The 18,360-nt window shown below is 40.3% G+C and overlaps 1 protein-coding gene across 1 annotated transcript in view; it reads right to left on the minus strand.

Annotated features, from left to right (window-relative positions):
* The window catches only part of lipf (lipase, gastric), a 21,853-nt gene extending 9,768 nt beyond the window's left edge, over positions 1–12,085 (minus strand). Inside the window, exon 1 of the mRNA XM_037691309.1 lies at positions 12,066–12,085. The gene's annotated coding sequence lies outside the window, so the exon portion shown is untranslated. The remainder of the gene's footprint in view (positions 1–12,065) is intronic.
* Between the last annotated feature and the right edge of the window lie 6,275 nt (positions 12,086–18,360).

Genomic DNA, 18,360 nt, shown 5'->3' on the forward strand with positions numbered 1-18,360 from the left:
ATGAATGAAAAACATGGTGGTTTTGAGATGAGCTCGTGTTTCCTGGTACTGCTCTGACAATCCCTCGAGTTACCAAAGGAACAAAGCAGCTGTCTGCTGAACAAGTGGGAACATCCAGGTGTTTGTCCAATGTTACAATACACAGATGGAAAACTTTCACAATCCTTAATGTTCTTCCACTCTCACAGGTAGATCTATTAGAGGATTCCACTCTCGCGGGTAGATCTATTAGAGGATTCCACTCTCACGGGTAGATCTATTAGAGGATTCCACTCTCACAGGTAGATCTATTACAGGATTCCACTCTCACAGGTAGATCTATTACAGGATTCCACTCTCACGGGTAGATCTATTAGAGGATTCCCCTCTCGCGGGTAGATCTATTACAGGATTCCCCTCTCGCGGGTAGATCTATTAGAGGATTCCCCTCTCGCGGGTAGATCTATTAGAGGATTCCCCTCTCGCGGGTAGATCTATTAGAGGATTCCCCTCTCACGGGTAGATCTATTAAGAGGATTCCCCTCTCGCGGGTAGATCTATTAGAGGATTCCCCTCTTGCGGGTAGATCTATTACAGGATTCCACTCTCGCGGGTAGATCTATTAGAGGATTCCACTCTCACGGGTAGATCTATTAGAGGATTCCCCTCTCGCGGGTAGATCTACTAGAGGATTCCCCTCTCGCGGGTAGATCTATTAAGAGGATTCCCCTCTCGTGGGTAGATCTATTAGAGGATTCCCCTCTCGCGGGTAGATCTATTAGAGGATTCCCTCTCGCGGGTAGATCTATTAGAGGATTCCCCTCTTGCGGGTAGATCTATTAAGAGGATTCCCCTCTCGCGGGTAGATCTATTAGAGGATTCCCCTCTCGCGGGTAGATCTATTACAGGATTCCACTCTCGCGGGTAGATCTATTACAGGATTCCACTCTCACGGGTAGATCTATTAGAGGATTCCCCTCTCGCGGGTAGATCTATTAGAGGATTCCCCTCTCGCGGGTAGATCTATTAAGAGGATTCCACTCTCGCAGGTAGATCTATTAGAGGATTCCACTCTCGCAGGTAGATTTATTAGAGGATTCCACTCTCGCAGGTAGATCTATTACAGGATTCCATTCTCGCGGGTAGATCTATTAGAGGATTCCACTCTTGCGGGTAGATCTATTAGAGGATTCCACTCTCGCGGGTAGATCTATTAAGAGGATTCCACTCTTGCAAGTAGATCTATTAGAGGATTCCACTCTCGCGGGTAGATCTATTATGCCCCTTTTCCATTAGTACCTGTAGTACCGGTACAGCACGGCTCTACTCTACTCGGTACGGTACAGGTTGTGTTTCCATTATGCGTTCAGTACCGGTTCCAGTGGGCGGGGTTCAAATTGACGTCACCACCTCTCACCAGCTGGTGGCGCTGAGACGCAGAAACTGTTTTCAGTACAGGTTGAGAATTTATGTTATTTTGAAGTTGTGTGTATGTATGTATGCATGTATGTGTGTATGTACATGTGTATAAATATATATATATATACACACTATATATATATATATATATTTATACACACACACAAATATATATGTACACACATATGTGTGTGTATATATATATATATATATATATATATATATATATATATATCATATGTGATATATATATATATATATCACATATGTATATACACACAATTATGTATATATATATGTATATATATACACATATGTATTTATATATATTCATATATATTTATATATATATATATTTATAGATATAAATATATATATATTTATATAAATTAAAACTCTGATGAACCAGATTCTACAAAAACATTAGATTTAAATTTTTATAGGTTTTCATCATCATTTGATGTATTTGCACTCATTGTGTTAATGTTCATTTTAAATGTGTGGTTTCCTTGTTCACATATTTACATTTTATTTTTAGCTTTGCTTTAAAGTTCTTGTTTTGTGATTTGTACATTTGTGAGTTAAAATAAAGTTGAACTGAAGGTCGTCTCTTCTTTAAACATGTTTGAGGGAAATATTCCTGAGATCCAATAGTTTTGTGTCTTTTTATGATTTTCAGCTGAGTTAACAGTCATTAAAGTGAAAACAGGATTTCATGATGAAGCTGGCACCGTTTATTTATTTATTTTTTTAAATCTTCAACGCTAAAATATATATATATATTATTTTTTTATGACGATCCTCTCCTCCGGAGCCAGGCAGGCTCATCCTCCCAGCTCCAGCTCAGCTGGTGACTCCAGAGGCCGTTCCAAGACCCCAGCCGTGCGTAATCATGAAGGTCCGACCCGCGCAAACAGGCGGACAGAGACGGAGCGATTTTAAAAAACATTTTACGTGTAAAAAAAAAAAAAATCATTTTTAAATCGCTTCAGCAATTTTTTAAAACATTTTTTGTATAAAAACAAAATATTATTTTATTTAAAAATCGCTTCCACCGTCCGCCTGACTGCCGGGTGGGATCGGGATTCAGCCTTCATGATTACGCGCGGCCGGGGTCTGGCCACGTCCATCTGCGAGTCCCCATCTCCAGCTTCACAGTGACCAGTGGAGCTCTGAGCACACAAGGCTGGTATCCAGAACCTGAGCCTCCGAGTCGGCACATCGAAGGATCTTCCGCGGTGACCAGGTGAACTTGGAGCCGGGGAGATGACGCTCTGCCCGGCCTGGCGCTCGGAGGCTCCGGAGGGAGGATCGGGGTACACCAGCAGAGCTCCATCCAGCTTGCTCTGAATTATGTTGTCGGCCACCAAGCACAAAAAATGCCAGCACATCAACATTAGACCAAGATGTTGTCAGTATTGTTTTTAAAATCTTTAAAATAAATCCAGCCGCTGCTCCAGTCCGAGAAATTGCAAATGGCGGATTATTGTTTTGAAGTTTCTGAAGGATCCAGTGACTCCTCCCCCGACTCCGCCCCCGACCAATCAGTGACCGACAGTGTTCTGACGTCACCTTTTAGTACCTCTTCGTACCGGTTAGAACCACAGAGCCAAGGGTACTGAAAATAGTAACAGGTGCTAAGTACCGGTACTAATTGAAAAGGGGCATTAGAGGATTCTACTCTCACAGGTAGATCTATTAGAGGATTCCACTCTCACAGGTAGATCTATTAGAGGATTCTACTCTCACAGGTAGATCTATTAGAGGATTCCACTCTCACAGGTAGATCTATTAGAGGATTCTACTCTCACAGGTAGATCTATTAGAGGATTCTACTCTCACAGGTAGATCTATTAGAGGATTCCACTCTCGCGGTACAGGTAGATATATTAGAGGATTCCACTCTCACAGGTAGATCTATTAGAGGATTCCACTCTCGCGGTACAGGTAGATCTATTAGAGGATTCCACTCTCACAGGTAGATCTATTAGAGGATTCCACTCTCGCGGTACAGGTAGATCTATTAGAGGACTTTGTAATTGTGTCCACAGCGTTAACAAACATTTGGGACTGTATGGTCCCTAGAAAATAAACTGTAAATATCTGGTTGAAGTTTTCAAGAGTTAAAGATACATTAAAAGCATTTTATTTGTCTTTTGTATATTAGTAATTAATAATAACAAAAATACCATTTATTTTAAATAATGTGCACAGAGAGATCAGAGGAAGAAAGTAAAAAGTTTGACTGTTTGCAGGAACAGTTCCTGTAAATGTTTGAGTCATTGTGAATTGTTTTTACACACAGGACCATTCTTTCACTTTGCTTTTTACTTCTGCACGTTCACACTGTGAGCAGGTGATGATCTTCCGAACTCTGGCGTGCACACTTGGTGTGTCGATCAGGTAACAACAGATGTCGGGCCGCTGAAGTTTTGTTCTCGTCATTCATCCACTCACCTGGATGGAAGTTGTACGGGTCATTAAGACGTTTCCCATCAACTGATGTTCATTCAGCAGCAGAACTGATTTATCACTTGGTGATAAACTGTTGAAGGACACCGAGCATCACTAACTAATGTTGCAACTGTAAAATACACCTGGATAACTACAGCAACAGGCCAGCTGCTTTAACGGTGCCGACTCGTTCTGCACTACGGCTGCACGCATATCCACCGTGTTGATAAACAATCAGTGTATACGCTGACCACTGGGGATGCCTCCTTGAATCACGAGCTTATCGTGGTGGAGGAGTCTGTGCACCTGAATGAACCCAGAAGCTACGCTGTCGGGGGCGATGGCCCCCCCGGTGGGGTCTCCCAAGAAAGAATGGTTCTAGTGACAGAGTGATTCACGAGACCCTTCAGAGTCTTCAGAAGACAAGCAGCTCGGTGTCCCTAACTCAGACGTGGGTTATTGAGACCCCACCCTGGAGCCAGCCTGGGGGAGGAGCCTGAGCTTGTGTGTGAGGTTGAGAGGTAGCGACTACAGACGGAGCCTTCTCCATCGCTGCCCCCACCCTCTGGAACTCACTGCCCCCACAGCTTCGTGCCTGCTTCGATGTCCCCACTTTTAAGAAACAACTCAAAACCACCTGTTTAAAATTACTTTAATGTTTTACTGTGTTTTTATGCGTTATGCATTGTTGCTTTTATATCATTTTTAACTCATGTAAAGTGTTTGTGTGTTTATTAAAGTGCTATACAAATAAAATGTATTATTATTATTATTGTTGTTATTATTAGAGTTGGGCTCACCTCGACGCACAGCATGGGCTCAGGAACTGATCTCCTTGAGAGGAGCTGGACTTTATTCCAGTCTGAAGTTGTCCATAGTGAGAGGTGCTGACCTGGTGTGGGTCTACTTTTGACCCCCTGACTTGGCGCCTGTGCGTTGGAGTTCTCCCCGGTAGATGAGAGGGTGGCCTCCCTGCACCTTCAGGTGGGGGGACAGGCTCTGACTGTTGTTTGTGCCTATGCACCGAACTGCAGTTCAGAGTATCCGGACTTCTTGGAGTCCTTGGTGGGGGTGCAGGAAGGTGCACCAGCTGGGGACTCCCTTATTCTGCTGGGGGACTTCATTGCCCACATGGGTAACGACAGTGTGACCTGGAGGGGCGTGACTGGGAGGAACGGCCTCTCTGATCTGAACCAGAACATGTTCTGATGTTGGACTTCTGTGCTAGTCATAGTTTGTCCATCATGAGCACCATGTTCCAACATCAGGGTGTCCATAAGTGCACTTGGCACCAGGACACTCTTGGTCGGAGATGATTGACTTCATAGTCGTGTCATCTGATTTGCAGCCGTTTGTTTTGGACACTCGGGTGGAGAGGAGCTGAGCTGTCAGCTGATCACCACCTGGTAGTGACTTGGATCAGATGGTGGGGAAGATGCTGGACAGACCTGGTAGACCCAAATGTGTAGTGAGGGTTTGCTGGGAACGCCTGGCAAAAGAACCCGTCAGAGAGATCTTCAACTCACACCTCAGGGAGAGCTTTAACCGCATCCCAGCTGAGGAGGGAACACCGAGTCTGAGTGGACCATGTTCTTCGACTCAATGGTTGAGGTAGCTGCCTTGAGCTGTGGCTACGGTGCTTCTCATGGTGACATCCTCAAACCCTTTGGTGGACACCCCGGGTCAGGGAGGCTGTCAAGCTGAAGAAGGAGTCCTATTGGTGCTTGTTGGCTGGTGAGACTCTGGAGGCAGCTGAGGAGTACCGGAGGACCAAGCGGTCCACAGCCTTGGCTGTTCCTGAGGCAAAAGCTCAGATGTGGGAGGAGTTCGGTGAGACCTAAGACTCGGTCAGCTCAGAAGAGATTCTGACAAACCATCAGGCAGCTGAGGAGGAGAAGCAACTCTTTACTAACACTGTGTTCAGTGAAGGTGGGCTGCTGCTGACCTCAACCAGTGATGTCGTCGGGAGGTGGAAGGAATACTTCTCAGACCTTCTCAGTCCCACCGGCACGTCTTCCATGGAGGAAGCTGAGTCGGGGACTTTGGTGTTGGTCCGTCCATAACTGTGACTGAGGTCGCTGAGGTTGTTAAAAAGCTCCACGGCAGCAGGGCTCCAGGGGTGGATGAGATTCACCCTGATTTCCTTAAGGCTCTGGATGTTGTGGGACTGTCTTGGTTGACACGTCTTTGCAACATCATGTGGACATCGGGGGCAGTGCCACTGGACTGGCAGACTGACAGCTGTTTATTTTTAAGTTTGGGGTCTGTTTACAAGCAGTTTGTAACATCCTGTCTGTTTTTTATGCATCATCTTCACATTCAGCCAAAACCATTTTTAAATCCAAAAAAGTTCCATCTGGTCCTCTGGACATTCAAAAAAACAAAAAGCAAAAAAATATAGAAACGTTTCGTCTCTCATCCGAAGGACTTCCTCAGTCTGAGGTGCTGTATTCAGCTCAGTCTCTTAAATAGCACCTTCTCAGAGTGGATCAACCAGTTTGCTGCTGACAACCAGAACCAGCTGCTCACATGCTCAAGAAGGACCTTTTTCTTTTTGGTTTGTTTTGTTTTTTGAATGTCCAGAGGACCAGATGGAACTTTCTACCTGGATTATTGAGCATGCATCAGGACATTTTAAAACCAATTTAAAACTATTTGCATTCATGTTAGGAGTTAAAGTTCCTCATTTGTTTTAATGTTTCCTTCTCACTTCCTGTTTGACAACTGATTATTGTCTGCAGCTCATGATCTAAGTTAACTAAAGTATTTTGTACTTGCAGGTAGAAAATATTCTGATCAAACCTGGAGAAAAACAGCAAAATTATTTAGCTGCTTTAGTTTTAGAGCACCTACGTTTTCTTCAACAAACACGTTTCCGGTTCGGTTCCAACTAACCGGCCACGTTCTTCTTCTTCTTCATTTAATTTATTGGCGGATTACAAACAACTTTCAGGTGCATACCGCCACCTACTGAGCACGAGTGTGCAATTCCAGGCAGCTTTCCCTAAATCCTGCCTGTAATATTGATGTTTTTTAAGTAAATAATCAGTTTTTTCCGTACATCCCTTATCTTGTCTTTGTCCCCTTCATTCCCTGATAATCCTTCCAAATTCCATACGCTTCCTACCTCTTCAACTTTTCTTTTCAGCTTCTCCCTTTCCTCAGAATATTTAAAACATTTCATTAATACATGATCAACAGTTTCTATTTCCCCACATTCTTTACATTTATTATCTGTCCTTTTCCCCATCATGTACATGTTGTCACTGAGAAAAGTATGACCCACCCTTAATCTCATAAAGATTATGTCATTTCTCCTTTGATTGTCTCTGATATTCTGCATTGTAACTGATTTCTGTGTTCTGTAGTATCTTCTTCCTTTACTATCTTCATCCCAACTCCTTTGCCAGTCCTCCATCCCTTGTTTTTTAATCATGACTCACCCTCTCCTTTCCCATATGAAATATGAGTTACTGATTCTCTGGTAAGCGCTGATTTGGCAAGCGTGTCTGCCCGTTCATTTCCTTCTACCCCTACATGTGCAGGAACCCAACAAAATTGCACATCTATACCTCCTCTATACAATCTAAACAAAGAATGTTGAATTTATAACGTGAGATCCTTCCTACTGTCACCATATGCTTGAATACTGTCTAAAACTGCTACTGAGTCTGTGAAAGTTGCTATTCTATCAGGTCTGACTTCTTCAATCCATTGTAAACTAAAAATAACCGCCATCATCTCTGCTGTATATACTGATAATTGATCTGAAATTACTGATAATTGATCTGAAATTCTCTTGACTATACTTATTTCAAATTCTGGAACGTAGACCCCTATTCCACTCTTCCTTTTGTGTTTCTAGATCCATCAGTAAATACATGTAGATAATTATAGTACGTTTCTTTAATATATTTACTAGATTTTCTTCCTATGTCTGTACCGTTACATTCTCGTTTCCATTCAAGCAATTTTATGTCTACATTACTTTCAGGAAACAGCCAGGGTGGAGTAATACTTATCGGATTACTCCGAGCAAAGTCTATATTTTGTAGTCCATATGTTTCAGCAAGTTTGTTTATTTTCCATCCGAATCCTCTTCTGTGAAATGTGTTGTATTCCCAACAGTCCTGGATAGTCATTGCTGCTGGGTTTGTTTCATCCTTTCTTTTGAGTTTAGTCCAATAAGATAATGGCAATTTAATTCTTCTTATTTCCAATGGAGTTTCACCTGATTCTATCAGAATAGCTTTAATGGGAGTGGTTTTAATTGCTCCTATGCATATCCATAGGGCTCTGGATTGTAGTCTATCCAAACTGTTCAGTTTAGTTGTTGTTGCAGCTCCATAGACTATACTTCCATAATCAATTGTAGATCTCATTAGTGCTCTATATAGCTTCAGTAGAGAAGATTTTTCAGCACCCCAATTATTTCCAGCTATTGCTGTAAGTAAATTAATTACTTTCTTACATTTTGTTTCAGTCTGTTTCAAATGTTCCTGCCATGTATACTTATTATCTAACCAGACACCTAGATATTTAAATGCAGTCACCTGTTTCATTGGTTTTCCATACAATAATAAGTGATCAATATGAATATTCTTTTTATTAGTAGTCACTATATACTTAGATTTGTCCACTGAGAGTTTAAAGCCCCATTCATACGACCATTTTTCTATTTGTTCCATTGCTTTATTCATACATTTGATTATATGTGTAGCATTCCTTCCTCTCATCCAGATTGCACCATCATCGGCATATAATGCATACTTAATACCCCTATTTATATTATTAAACATATCATTAATCATTAGGTTAAACAGAATGGGGCTTATAACACTCCCTTGAGGAGTACCGTTTTCTATATTGTACTCTCTAGATATTTCTCCTCCTATTTTAACCCTAATAGACCTGTCTTTCAAGAAATTTGCAATCCAATTGTACAATCTCCCTTCTATTCCCATCTGTTCCAGTTTGATGAGTAATCCTTCCCTCCACATCGAATCATATGCCTTTTCAATATCTAAGAATATTATTATCATTACCTCTTTCATTTTTAGTGCTTTTTCCATGTCAGTACAAACTCTGACTAATGCATCAATAGTAGATCTTCCAGTACTGAATCCACTTTGGCATGTGTTAATAATATCTCTCTTTTCTATAAAGTATACCATTCTGTTTACTAAGATTTCTTCCATCAGTTTACATATATGGGAAGTTAATGCAATCGGTCTATAGTTATCTGGGTTCGTTGGATCCTTTCCTGGCTTGTTAAACGGTAAAATTATGGCTTGCTTCCAGCTCACTGGGATCACTCCTTCATCCCAGATTTTATTAAAGAATTTCAATAAAACCTTTAATGACGATTCTGGTAAGTTTTTAATCATTATATAACAAATATTATCGTCCCCTGGTGCTGAATTTTTAGTGTCTTTTATCGCCGATTTAAGTTCCTTCAAAGTTAAAGGTTCATCTACTGTTGACCAGGTTTCTATTTTCTTTTGATCTACATTGGACCATGATTTTAGTTTGAAGTCTTTCTGCAGCCTGTGAGATCGATCTAGATGGTCTACATTACCTAGATTAGCTAAAGCTTCTCCTAACAAGTCAGCTTTGTCTTTATTGGAAACCTTTATTTCATTGTTCTTAATTAGAACCGGGATTTTCACTTCATTTCTTTTGCCGTTCATCTTTTTAATCATTAACCATACCTTATTAATATTTATTTTATACCCTATTTCTGAACAATAGTTTCTCCATGTTATCCTTTTTGCATCCTTTATAGTCCTGCGAGCTATAGCTCTTTTCTTTTTGAAATCTATTAAATTTTTTGTATTCATATTCTGTCTTAATGTTTTTAACGCTACATTTCTATTTTTAATTGCTATACTACATCCTTCATTCCACCACAGTACTATTTTAGTCCTATTTTTTAACACTACTTTCAGAACACTAGAATTTGCAGCTTGTATAATGTGCTCATTAACCTCAGTATTGCATTCTTCTATATTTCCAGTAAGATCTATTAGGTGGCATGTGTTCTCACAAATAAACTTACATTTTTCCCAGTTCGCTTTATTAAAACTCCATCTATAATCTGTAAATTCAATTTGAGTTGAGCATTTGTCATTTATGATGTTACTAATAGTGAAATGATCACTTCCTAAAGATGTTTCTCCATTCACATGATTTTGCAATAGAATCTGACACAAGAGTTAAGTCTATACCAGACTCTGTACCTGTGTTTATATCTAATCTCGTCCCTTGACCATTATTTAGACAAATCAATGCATCTTCATCTAACCATTCTTCTATAGTGTAACCATTACCGTCTGTATTCTTACTACCCCATAAGCTGTTATGAGCGTTGAAGTCACCGCACCATATTTCTTTTGTTATATTACTTCCACTTATTTCTTTAAACAACATGTCCAAATCTATAGTTTTACATGGATTATAGTAATTGATTAACCTAATATTGCCAATTCGTTTTAGATTGAAAACTTCTATGATCACACATTCATGTTCGATGTTATTGTAAATTTCTTTGAATGCTCTCCCTGATTTGATAAAGGTAGCACACCCTCCTCCATTACTATTTGTAGACCTATCTTTTCCTATTGATTGATATCCTTGAATCTTAAACTCTAGATGGGGTTTTAAACAAGTTTCTTGAATACAAATAATGTCTGGAGTTGCTTTTAATTCATGAATATATTTTTTGAGTTCTTGGCCATTGGCTATAAGACTTCTAGCGTTCCACTGTAAAATGTGAAAGACCATCCTAGCCTTTACCTACACTGTTTCCTATAGTGTCAACAGTACTTAGTGAATGAATCTGATCAGCCTGTATTTCCTTCATATCCAAAAATGTTGCTGCTGCTGCAACAACCATCTTTATTTTATCACTTGTCTTTTTCAGTTGCATAGTTACATTTATGATATGACAAATAAACACCAAAAACTTATCTTTTTCCACTATCATGGATTTATCATCTAGTTTGCGTTTGTGTGTGCAAGCTTTTGGATGCTCCAAGGGAATCACAGTTGGTTGGTTATGTAGTCTAACGTTATTTACTTCTGAGTATCTCTGCACACTTCCTTCTTTTCTCATATTTATTGGCTGTTTTCCTCACCTTTTTTAGAGCTTCTGCATGTGTTATTCTTTCAGTAGTCTTAATTCTTAGTGCTTCTCTTGCTTCCTTTTGAACTACACAACCCCATTATGCTGCACTATGTTCTCCTGTGCAATTGCAGCACTTCACTTTGGAGTCTTTGTCACACTTGTCGTATTCATGGGGACCTCCACATCTGGCACAGCTGATTTTACCCCTGCACTCTTTAGCTACGTGTCCCATTCTTTGACAAACGTAGCATCTGATCGGGTTGGGAACATATTCCCTTACTCTAAAGTTAATATAACCCAGCTGCACGCACTCTGGCACAGTGTTTTCAAATTGCACTATGACTGACACAGTTTCTGAAATGACTCCCTCTTTTTTTGTTTTAATCCTGGTTACACTCGTCACACTCCCTCCTTTAATCTCGTTTAATTTCCTCCACACTTAGATCTAATGGCACTCTCACCCCTCTCAGGTTGATGTTAGATCCTGGGATATATGTTTTAACATCTTCTCCCATGAAAGATGTTATTTTCAGAATTTTCTCTAGTTGTTTTTTGGAGATAACATGAATGAGAATTTTTCTGTTATTTAATATTTTGGCTAATTTTACCACTCCTAATTTTTCCTCACTACCCTTTGTTATTTAACAGGGTGTGAGCATCGTCCTTCCTGCTATGATCACTTTTAATTCCTCTTCCTGTGCTGCTTCCATGTGTAGTTGATTGACATCCCTGGGAGACTTTTTGTTAACTCCTTCATCACTTTCTTGAGACCAGCTTCTGTCTCTAGCTTGTCTTCGTTTTCTTTTCAGCTTAGCTGAATTCGCCAACACCCAATCCATTTCCTCTCCTCCACTTCCTCCACTTCCTCCTGAAGTGGAGGAAGTGGAGGAAGTGGAGCTGCACTCACTGCTCAGTCAACCCGCCACTTGTCCAGCTCCTTTCACTGGACTATCTTTCTGAATCAACTCCAAACTCCACCAAATGCTTTTCAACACTCCCTCCTCTCATCCCGAGTCGCTACTGAGTCCCGGACACGTTCTGGTCCGCTCTCTCCGTCCAGGTTCTGTAAAGAACCGTCAGAACTCACCTGTCCAGCTGCTGCCCTCTGAACCCTGCTGAGATCACATGAGTCGATGGGCGGGGCTGTGACGTCATCACGAGCTGCTGCTTTGATTGGTTCATTTCTGAGCCAATCACGCAAACCGGAAGTCACCTATCGGTACGTGTTTACGATTAAAACCATGGACAATAAAAGAGAAAATATAATGTTTATGAGTAAAACAACAACTGGGAGACAACAACAGATATATAGTAAACAAAAAACAACAGTGGTTTAGTTTCTTCTGAAGCGGGTTCTGATGTTTTCGCTTCCAGATCCGTCACGTGACAGTTCTGGCATCACCTTTCAAAATAAAACCAGTGACCTTTCAAATTAAACTGCCGACTAAAGAAACATATATTTTATTCAGTTTACTTTTTATTTAACACGTTTCTCAGAGCTGGAAAAAAGTATATAATATTTTTTGACAAAACTGTAAATTAAATAGTGATTTTATTTTATTTCTCCATTCGTTCAACCTTTATTTGTACAGGTTGGTCCCACTGAGCCTCATCTACAAGAGACACCTGATGTTTTTAACAAACAGTGACAACAACGACAATACACAGTCATAAAAGAGGCATACAAATTTAATTTAAATTATTATTATTATTACAATTTAAAATAAAATGGCAACCAAAAGGACAGTCAGATGGAAAAAGTAGTGGAAAAACAGCTAGATTATAAGGTGATGCAGAAAAACTAAAAACAGGAACATGTCTTCATTGTCTAAAAAAGTTCAGTCTGGTCCTCTGGACGATCAAAAAACAAAACAACAAAAAAATGTAGAAACGTTTCATCTCTCATCCTGAGGACTTCCTCAGTCTGAGGAGCTGTTTTCAGCTCAGTCTCTTAAATAGCACCTTCTCAGAGTAGATCAACCAGTTTGCTGCTGACAACCAGAACCAGCTGATCACATGGTCAAGAAGGACCATCAGCCTAACAATGGATCATTAGCACCTGATGGCTGTTTACTGTTCACAGAGGGCTGAGTGATACTAGCAATCACAGCATTGTAAGAGGGGGACAGTTGAACCTGGAGGCTCCACCCCTGTTTAATGATGGACGGTTTCTTTTCACAAAGATGGCCTCCTTTACTCCTCTCTCAAACCATCGTTCCTCTCTGTCCAGGATGTGAACATCTTCATCCCTGAAAGAGTGACCTCTGGCCTGGAGATGAGTGTAGACCTCAGAGTCTAAACTAAATTAGTTTAAACAACAGTTGTTCAGAAAGCAGATCAGACATATTGACAGAAATACAACAAACATTATTCAGAGTTAAGATGATGGGGTTAACTGTTACATTTGTATGGATACCAGCGCACACATGGATAAGAGGAAATGAAACGGTGGATAAAGTTGAAACCAAGTCCACCAAAAATATATCAGTGGAAATAGATGTAAAATAATAAGAAATAAAAAGCATCATAAATCAATCAATCAACCTTTATTTATACAGGTAAATCCCACTGAGCCTCGAGGACTCATTTACAAGAGAGACCTGATTTCAACAAAGAAAGATGACAACAATGGACAACAGCAACAACAATAAACAGTTATAAAAAAGCATACTACAGTTTTTTTTTTTTTTTTTTTTTTTTTTTTTTTAACAAATAGGATGGCTAAAAGGAAAAAGGTAACAAAACCAAAAAAAAAACTGCTAGATTCCGAGACAAATGTAGAAAACTAAAAACAGGAACATGTCTGCATTGGTCCCTGCCAGGAGTCCAACAGATTCTTAAAGCCACTTAGAGAGGTCAAAGGTCGAGAGCTTCAAATCTTTTAATAAAGCAGAGAATGAGGGAAAAATGGCAAAAGCAATGGGAAGAAGAAAGAAAAGGTTGATGGTTCTACAGAATTCAACAGAAAGCAGGAGAAATGAGGAGAGCTGAAAGAAACAGAAGGAAACTGAAACGACTCAGATTAGGACACAGGCTTGAACTGGACATTATTCATGAACACTGGAAAATATGAGTTCTGTGGAGAAGATGAGAACATAGAACATGTGCTGCTGATCTGCAAGAAATACAGTCATGAAAGAAGGCACGTGATTCATAAATATCATGAAAGAAGGCACATCCCTACAGTATCCCCCCTCAAGGACGCCCCCTGGCGTCCCCAAGAACCCCCCCCCCACACACACACACACACACACACACACACCACCACCCACCGAAAACTAAGGCGGGCGGAGGGAGGAACTGCAAGGGTGGTGGGCCCGAACAAAGACACACGAGGACCAAAACAAAACTGACAGGACAAGGCCTGGGGACAAAACTAAGCAGGGAACACAAAACGTCCAGACGGCCGGGAGACCGTCCACTGGCTCAGAGCAGGTCAGGTGGGCGGCCGGGAGGCCATCCAGTACAGGACCAACATTCAGATGGATGGCGTGGAGGCTGTCCAACGGGCCGGAGAAGGTCAGGTACAGAGGTCACAGGCTGGCCGGGATCTTCTTCAGCAGGACCAACAGGGAACACAGGACTCTCGGGCTGAGGTAAGCACCCCTCAGCAGACGTTGGACCCACAGGCTGAGGTGTGGATCCCTTCGCAGGCTGTGGACTGGCTGCTGCAGGTTCTGGATGACCTGCAGGCTCTGAGCCCTTTAATCCCACAGGTAAGTGGGGGCTTGGGTACTTCCCCCCCCGCGAGAGACTCCCAGACTCTTCAGTTGAGTCAGTGTGCACAGGGACCAAAATAGGGTTAAGTTCAGTTTTTAATTTCCAGGCAAATTTAAAGATAACCTGAAGAACTGATGTGCTGAGCAGGTCAGGCTGGGACATGAAGATCAGCTGGTCCACCAGGTGTCTTCTAACTCTAATTCTGTCTCTGGAAGTGATTCTGAGAATCATTATGGAATCTCTGATGAGAGGATGAAGCACCTGGTCTAGTGGAGGAAGCTCACAGATCTGATCTTCCTCAATAGGAGCAGGAAGCGATTGCTCAATATGCTCCTTGGGTTGGCCCCCCTTCGTCTGCTCCTTAGACGAATGGGGGGATGACTGCCCCTCCCCCTGTGAAAATCTCCTCAGTTTCGCAGGTTACCATACCATACCATTTTATTTATAGAGCACTTAAAACAGCTACAAGGCCAACCAAAGTGCTGTACAGACAGAACAACAGGTAACACACAAAGCAAAATACAAAATGAGGTAAATCAGAATATAGATATAAAACGATGCAGATAATGACGACAAACCAGTGTGGAGCATACAGGATCAAACACAGATCATCTGGTGTTGAAAGTTACTGAATAGTAGTGAGTTTTTAAACGGGACTTGAAAACTGAGAGGGAGGGGGCCTGTCTGACAAGCAGAGGTAACTCGTTCCAAAGTCTTGGTCCTGCTACAGAGAAGGCCCTGTCACCTCTGAGCTTAAGACGAGTTCCTGGAACTGTGAGGAGCAACTGGTCTGCTGACCTCAGGGAACGTGGTGGGACATACGGTTGTAGCAGATCAGAGAGATGGGGGGCACTGTTCAGTGATTTGTAGACATACATGAGTATTTTGAACTAGATTCGAAAGTGAACTGGTAACCAGTGCAGTGAGGCCAAAACTGGTGTAATGTGCTCTCTTTTGCCTGTACTGGTTAAAACTCGGGCTGCTGCATTCTGGACCAGTTGTAGTCGTGCAATGGAGGTCTGACTGATACCAAACAGGAGTGAATTGCAGTAATCAAGCCTAGATGTAATGAATGCATGTATTACTGCCTCCAGGTTCTTTTTGGACAATATGGGCTTCAGTTTAGACAGCCGCCTCAGCTGGAAGAAGCATGATTTAACAATCATGTTTACATGATTGTTAAGTTTCAGGGAAGGGTCCATTATCACTCCCAGATTAGTGACTCTTTGTTTTTCTGACAGGGTTAGAGCGGAGAGGTCGATGCAGTGGTTTGTGATCGTTCTGGCTGAGGAGAGCAGGCTGGAGGCTGGGACCAGGAGGAGGCGGAACCAAAAGACTCAGCCTCGCCAGGCCGAGTGTGAGGAGCTGGACAGGCAGGTGATGTGGGTGGAAGAGCAGCGGACTGGTTCCAGTTGCATCTTCTCTTTCCCTTCTGGTGTCGATGTGGGTGGTGTACAGGGGCAAACCAGAGTTCGTCCTCTGACTCGGTGTCCTCCCTCGACATCGACCCAGAGCAGACTGGTGAGTAGGAGGAACTGGACCTGGGTGCTGTGTGGTTCTTATGGAGCTGAGATCTTCGCCTCTCCTCCTGCAGTAGGCGAGATGAAGGCAGAACTTCAACCACCTGGCTGTGGTATCCCAGTCCCAGGACAGGTTTAGTCCAAAAAGCACTGCACCGGATCGCAGCTCCCTCCATCTGGACAAGCTCGGGCAAAAACAGGTGAGCAGAGTTTGAGCGAGCCTGCCTGCTGGGTTCAGATTTGGTCGGTTCGTACTGCCAGGGTTTCGGGCAGGTCAGGACAGGAGTGAACCCAGTTGAACAGGCAGGACTCAGGAGGCAGACATACAAAATAGAATACTTTAATAATAATAAAAAATCAAAAGGCTGACATGGCAGCAAACTTGCAAAATAGGGTCAGGACTGGATCAGACTAGACAAGACAGACAAGACCCAACGATGAACCAACAAAGGACAGGACTCACAGACAGACTGTATACACAGACAGGACATGACATAATTACAAACAGCTGGAACGAGACAAGGGTGAAATTAACTGAATAACTGATGAGACACAAAAGGGAGTACAGACAGAGAAGGCCCATAAGATGGCGCCATCCCTACAGAAGGCACATGATTAATAAATATAATCATGAAAGAAGGCACATGATTAATAAAAAGACACATGGTTAATAAATATAATCATGAAAGAAGGCACATGAGTAATAAAAAGACACATGGTTAATAAATATAATCATGAAAGAAGGCACATGATTAATAAAAAGACACATGATTAATAAAAAAGACACATGGTTAATAAAAAGACACATGATTAATAAAAAGACACATGATTAATAAATATAATCATGAAAGAAGGCACATGATTAATAAAAAGACACATGATTAATAAAAAAGACACATGGTTAATAAAAAGACACATGATTAATAAAAAGACACATGATTAATAAATATAATCATGAAAGAAGGCACATGATTAATAAAAAGACACATGATTAATAAAAAAGACACATGGTTAATAAAAAGACACATGATTAATAAAAAGACACATGATTAATAAAAAGACACATGATTAATAAAAAGACACATGGTTAATAAAAAGACACATGGTTAATAAAAAGATACATGAATAATAAAAAGACATGTGATTAATAAAAAGACACATGATTAATAAAAAGACACATGATAAATAAAAAGACACAAGATTAATAAAAAGACACATGATTAATAAAAAGACACATGATTAATAAAAAGACACGTGATTAATAAAAAGACACATGATTAATAAAAAGACACATGGTTAATAAAAAGACACATGATTAATAAAAAGACACATGGTTAATAAAAAGACACATGATTAATAAAAAGACACATGATTAATAAAAAGACACATGATTAATAAAAAGACACGTGATTAATAAAAAGACACATGATTAATAAATATAGTCATGAAAGGAGGCACATGATTAATAAAAAGACACATGATTAATAAAAAGACACATGGTTAATAAAAAGACACATGATTAATAAAAAGACACATGATTAATAAAAAGATATGTGATTAATAAAAAGACATGTGATTAATAAAAAGACACATGATTAATAAAAAGACACGTGATTAATAAAAAGACACGTGATTAATAAAAAGACATGTGATTAATAAAAAGACACATGGTTAATAAAAAGACACATGATTAATAAAAAGACACATGATTAATAAAAAGACGTGATTAATAAAAAGACACATGATTAATAAAAAGACACATGTTAATAAAAAGACACATGATTAATAAAAAGACACATGATTAATAAAAAGACATGTTATTAATAAAAAGACACATGATTAATAAAAAGACACGTGATTAATAAAAAGACACATGGTTAATAAAATGACACATGATTAATAAAAAGACACATGATTAATAAAAAGGCATGTGATTAATAAAAAGACACGTGATTAATAAAAAGACAAGTGATTAATAAAAAGACACGTGATTAATCAAAAGACACATGATTAATAAAAAGGCATGTGATTAATAAAAAGACACATGATTAATAAAAAGACACGTGATTAATAAAAAGACATGTGATTAATAAAAAGACACATGATTAATAAAAAGACACATGATTAATAAAAAGACACATG

The sequence above is a fragment of the Nematolebias whitei genome, chromosome 17, assembly GCF_014905685.2.
Source record: "Nematolebias whitei isolate Nwh7 chromosome 17, NemWhi1, whole genome shotgun sequence".
In the NCBI taxonomy this organism is placed as follows: Eukaryota; Metazoa; Chordata; class Actinopteri; order Cyprinodontiformes; family Rivulidae; genus Nematolebias; species Nematolebias whitei.